At 45.0% G+C, this 5,057-nt stretch overlaps 2 long non-coding RNA genes across 6 annotated transcripts in view; one reads left to right on the top strand and one right to left on the bottom strand.

Moving 5' to 3' along the window:
- Positions 1–1,630: 1,630 nt before the first annotated feature.
- Positions 1,631–5,057, bottom strand: part of LOC106891253 — a 4,920-nt gene continuing 1,493 nt past the window's right edge. Inside the window, exon 2 of the long non-coding RNA XR_001412652.1 lies at positions 1,631–4,649. This is a non-coding gene — a long non-coding RNA (uncharacterized LOC106891253). The remainder of the gene's footprint in view (positions 4,650–5,057) is intronic.
- LOC106891254 overlaps positions 3,389–5,057 on the top strand; it is an 8,885-nt gene continuing 7,216 nt past the window's right edge. For 4 of the 5 annotated variants that reach the window (XR_001412657.1, XR_001412656.1, XR_001412654.1 and 1 more), the window contains exon 1: positions 4,559–4,683. This is a non-coding gene — a long non-coding RNA (uncharacterized LOC106891254). Of the gene's footprint in view, positions 3,521–4,558; positions 4,684–5,057 lie in introns of those variants that run through there. The other variant, XR_001412653.1, reaches the window with a different exon arrangement.

Genomic DNA, 5,057 nt, shown 5'->3' with positions numbered 1-5,057 from the left:
TACTAGAAAAAGACTCATTAGAGCAAGTGCAGTTACAAATCCCTGTGGCTGCTGTGGTTTGGTACCGGTTTGGAGACCACGATCCTGCTTTGCCTTCTGCTTTGCCAGGTGGCACCAGGGCATTTACCAGCCTGAGGTACCCCAAAAAAATGTGAAATATTTAGGTTTGGGGATTTATTCATTGCTTTCTTGCCTTGCTGTGTACTTGACTTGTGCATCCCAGATGAGTACTTTCCAGGCATGAGTTGTGCTGGCCGTGTGGGGTGTAGGAAATGCTCAGCTCCTGGTTTTTGCTGAGGGGAAGGGGAAATGCAAGAGGGTGAACGCCCAGAGAAAAGCCCACCTACAGCTAGGAAATGGGAGAAGAAAGATGGGTCCTGCTGGGTCCCTGAAGTGTTAACAAACCCAGCGTTCAGGCAGAGCAACAGGATGAGTGAGCTCCCAGTTTTGGGGTGTTCTTGCAGAGGAGCATCGTGCTGGTGGGTCCCCTGGGGGTACCCACTGCAGCAAAATCCCTGTGGGCAGCATCTGTCCCAACAGCTCAGGCAGCTGGGTTAAAAAACCAGCTGTGGACTAGGAAATTAAAGCAAATAGACTGAAATATAGCAATAATAAGAATAATGATCCATTGGAAGGGTGGCGTCGGGTGCTGAAGATCTCACTGCTTCCACGTGAAGGTGATGAGTTGTTTCCCTGGCCCAGAGGAAAAAGAGTTAAAAGCTTATTTAGCACACAGGTCCTGATTCAGCAGAGCACGTAGCCATGTGTTTAAGCGTATGGATGCTCTCCAAAGCGTGAGGGGAGCTACTCATCCTTGGAAAGCACAGCACGTAATTAAGATCCTCTCTCAGCTGGGGCCACCCCACTTCTCACAGCACCGTGGCCCAGATTTCTGGTGTTTTACTCATCCTTCATTTTTGGGCATATCGACCTCCAACCTGCCTCAAAGAGAAGCCACCAGGCAGAGGCTGCTGCAGGGCCACAGGTGCCGAGGGGCTTTTTTGAAAGGCACATTGAGAAAGTGGGGTTTGCTTTAAAGATGCAGTGAATGGTGTTATTTGTGTCAGGGCAGGACCACGACTGGCAGAAAGAAGGTGAGGGGAAGGGATGGAGAATACACTTGGGACCCCGCGTGTGTCGTGCACCTAATAATCCAGTTACAAGTGAATTAATGCTCATGGTTCCCTCTCTCTGTGGTCGGGAAGTAGATTTTATGGTCAGCTTGAATTTTGAGCCTCATCAAGATGAATATATCAGACGTTTTCTATGCATACGTTTCATACATTGGTTAAAATGGCATGAACAGAATTTTTTTTTCTGTAGTGGAATTGTTTCTGGGTATTGATGAGAGCAACACAGGGCATGCATAAAAGCTTTCCCAGTAAAACAGTTAGCACTTTAAGAATGACAGGTTCTTTTGGTGTATTATTACAACTATCAGGCTGCGGAGAAAAATAGGATTATTCCAGGATTATTCTCAAACATTTAAATAAAGTACAGGAGGGTACAAAGCAACATACGCTTAACAGGTTCTGAGGCCTTTGCCAACAGAAGTTCTTAGACCAAATTCATTGTGGCTGATAGCTGAAAACAAGCTGTCATCACTTAAAAATAAATAAGAAATGTCTGATTTGATAAAACTCGATTTATTCGAAAAGGGCTGATAAACACACTTGAATTTATTCTCGCTTTCTACATTAGAGTAATTACTTGGAATTACACCAGTTAAATTTGGTTCAGAGGAGATAAAAATTGGCCACCTATTGAGGAATAAAATATTTAAGCCTCTTATATAGTAGTTTAACTTACTTGAGTGTAATAAAACATGGTAACCAAGACAATGACATGGAAGTGTTATTGACTGTGCAATTTCTGTGTAAAAAAGAAAAAGAAGAAGCTTGCAAACAGGCTCCCGTGTGTGCACGTTCTGTCTGGGTGTTTGAGTGCGAGCCTGTACATCTGTAATTGCATTGTAAAATCTTTTCATTTGGATTAAATAAGTTATATACACATATACATGCACAGCACTGCTGCTGTGGTCTGCATGTTAAGAAGGGATTTAGGGGTGCAGCATCTGACACCACTTGGACGCTGTTCTTCTGATAAATGATCCAATTGGCAAAAAACGGAGCAAAAATAGGATTTAGGAGTCTGTCCTCCTGGATAGCTGCAATTCGGTTCTATGTTGAGTTACTGGGGCTAAAAAACCCCAACAAACAAACAAACAAAAACCCACTGTTTGTGGGATACAGAAATACGGGTCTGGGGTTTGTGCAGTTTGATTTGGAATTGTGCTGTAACCGCCACTTTATTAAAAATAACCATCTATAAAATAGCATGTCAGCTAACAAAGTTAAGCAGGAGCTTTTAGAACAAAATCAGCTAGCCAATAATTTGAACCAGTGTTTATTGCCGGGGATCAATGTTGAATCAAAGTGTTGCCATATTGATAAAGCAGGCTCCTAACTGTTCCAGATTTTATATAAAGAGCACGGAGTGGGGATATTGTGCATTAAAGCAACTGCTCCTATAAAACTGTTTTATGGCTTTCAAAAGTTGTCTACTTTGTGTACTGAACTCAGAGCACTCTGCTCTCCCCTTTCATTAGTTTACATACATATTAATGATGTTTATTTTCTCTCCTTCCTTCTCCCCTTCTTGATTATTTTAGTTTCGTGCCGTGGCGAAAAATGTCCGTTGTAGCTTAAGAAAGTTGAAAACAAATTCCTTAGGTATTTAGTGTTTCACAGAAATGGTAACTCAGAACCTGTTCGATGATGCAGTAAAACCTCACGCCCACCCTTAACAGAATCACAATCCAAAGTCTAAATAAACCTTTTTTTGTTTTCTCCTCCTGCCTGGCAGGACTCCGGCTGCATTACCCCGCAGCTTCGGCAGCCCTTGAGAGAAATGGGTCTGGAAAGTAAACTCGTACCCGCAGCTCGGAGCCCTTAGGTAAATATACTGTGGGTTTTTTTTTACATTTGATGCTATGGTTTCATAAACACGGGTAACAAGCTCCACCACATGCCCAAACCAGAGATTGTTGGTAACACAAATATCCTTGTATGGACACTGAATGGGTGGATGATGACATTTGCATATATATAGAGCTTAATCTGGAATCAGGGGGGCAATTTTTTTGCACAAAACCCTATCAATTTGCTAAAGCATTCTCTCTTTAGTTCATCACAGAGCTTTTTATTTACAGCGACGCCGATTTGCATACAGCATGTTTTTTTCAGCAACCTTTTCCTGCGATGCAGCCTGTTTAAAGAGGGTCCCATCCATTCACTGCCACATGGCAATAACGCCTTATTGCCCAGGGCTTCTGGTGCCTGCTCCTGCTGCAAGACATAGTTTCTCTCTGGTGTCAGACAGCTTGTGTCCTCCACGGGCTCCTCGCCTCTCGGAGCGATCTGTCGTAAGGAAGAGTAGCAAAAAAAGAATTTTTCAGCTGGCAGTTTATGAAGAGCACGATGAGTGTCACAGTCAAGAGCAGAAAGAAAAACAGAATGATGTAAGTCACCAGGTCTGGCTTGTTTATTTCCCCTTCTTTTAACACCCTGGCTGTGGACACGTAAAAAGCAGAGGAGCTGACGGGTCGCGGGGTGCCGCTCAGGTAGGGCGTGTTGGTCTGAATGATGAGGTGGGCTTCGGTGGCACTGGTTGAATTTAGCAATTCACTATACATGTTCTTGCTTAAATTTCCTCCACCCTTGAAGCGAAGCAGGCGAGCAAGTGCAGTCAGTCTTTGGCATAGGAAAGGAACAATGTTCCTGCTGGTAAAAGGCTGAAAACCAGCCGCATCTTGTCTAAAAGCAAATTAATTCACTTAACGCGGCTCGGTGACTTTCTTTGAAATCTTCTCGGCTCGTATTTACAGCATTCACCCGCAAATATTAATCAAAAAAATGATTAGAGGTACCTCGTGTCCTGGCCCTGGTTTCCCCCAGCACAAGTCTTGTGGGGAAACGCGCTGGATCATCTGCTGGTCAGCTGGGATGGACTGGGAGCTGCGGGGAATCTGCTGGGAGCCCCGTTCCACCTGCCTGGGGAGAGGGCAGAGGGGGCTCACTCTCCGTGCAGGGAAGGCACCGTGGGTTTCCAGCTGCTTTTCGGGAGTGGGATGCACACAAATCCGGGGTGAAACGGCATCTGCGGGGAGAGGCAGCTGCTGCTGCTGCTGCTCCTTTGAGATCCTGCTGAATTTGCCGTCGGGAGGCTCCGTGCTGTTGAAATCCTGGTGCTCTGAAGCATTAGTTGACTTTTAATCCCAGTGAACGGCACGTTGTGGAGCTCAGAGGGCTGAGCTTTCTGCTGGAGCTTTCCAGGCAACCCTTTCAATAGCTTTGAGAAAAGTAAATAAATTTAAAAAAAAAATTAAAAATAAATTGACCGATATCCCTTTGTTCAAAGAAGAAACACCAAAAAGCCTCCCTCTGAATGGGAGGGGGGGGGTCAGTTCTTCGGAAGCCTCCTCCCTGCCCTCAATCAGCCCAGCTGTGGGGTGGGACTGTGCAGGGTTCTCTCAAATATGACTTTTTTTCCCCCCCGACAGAAGCTCCAGCGCAGCGTCACTTGCCACCGTGGGAGAAGCGCGTGGTGGTGCCGACCAGCTCCGTGGTGCATCTGGCAGTGACACGATGCTAAAAAGGAAGAGATCTTCTGATAAACCCCCCCGTGAGTGCCTGAGGCTCCTGCGAGAGGTTCTGAGCTGGGGGAGGGTAGCAGAGAATGGGACAAAAAGAAGAAAATTGCCTCAAAACCTTTCTTTCTTCCTCAGATCTCTATTGTTAAAATGTAGAGTAATCAGAAGACGTCTTTTTTTTTTTTTTTTTTTTCTCCTTCTGTATGGTCCCCAGCACCCTCTCCAGCCTGACAATTAGCATGTTAATTTATTTTTTTTTCTTTTTTTTTTTTTTTTTTCCCCTTCATCAAATTGCTTTTATGCTGCTATTAGCTGCTGGCTGCTCTCCAGTTCCCTGTCTCAACCCCTCGCTCCCCTTGCGGCAGATCAGCTCCCCTTAATACTTTTTATTTTAATGCATTGCAAC

This window comes from Calidris pugnax, unplaced genomic scaffold (assembly GCF_001431845.1).
Source record: "Calidris pugnax isolate Ruff unplaced genomic scaffold, ASM143184v1 scaffold27, whole genome shotgun sequence".
NCBI classification, from domain to species: domain Eukaryota; kingdom Metazoa; phylum Chordata; class Aves; order Charadriiformes; family Scolopacidae; genus Calidris; species Calidris pugnax.
The sequence above is the reverse complement of the archived record's forward strand: the minus strand, read 5'-3'. Positions and strand labels throughout refer to the sequence as shown.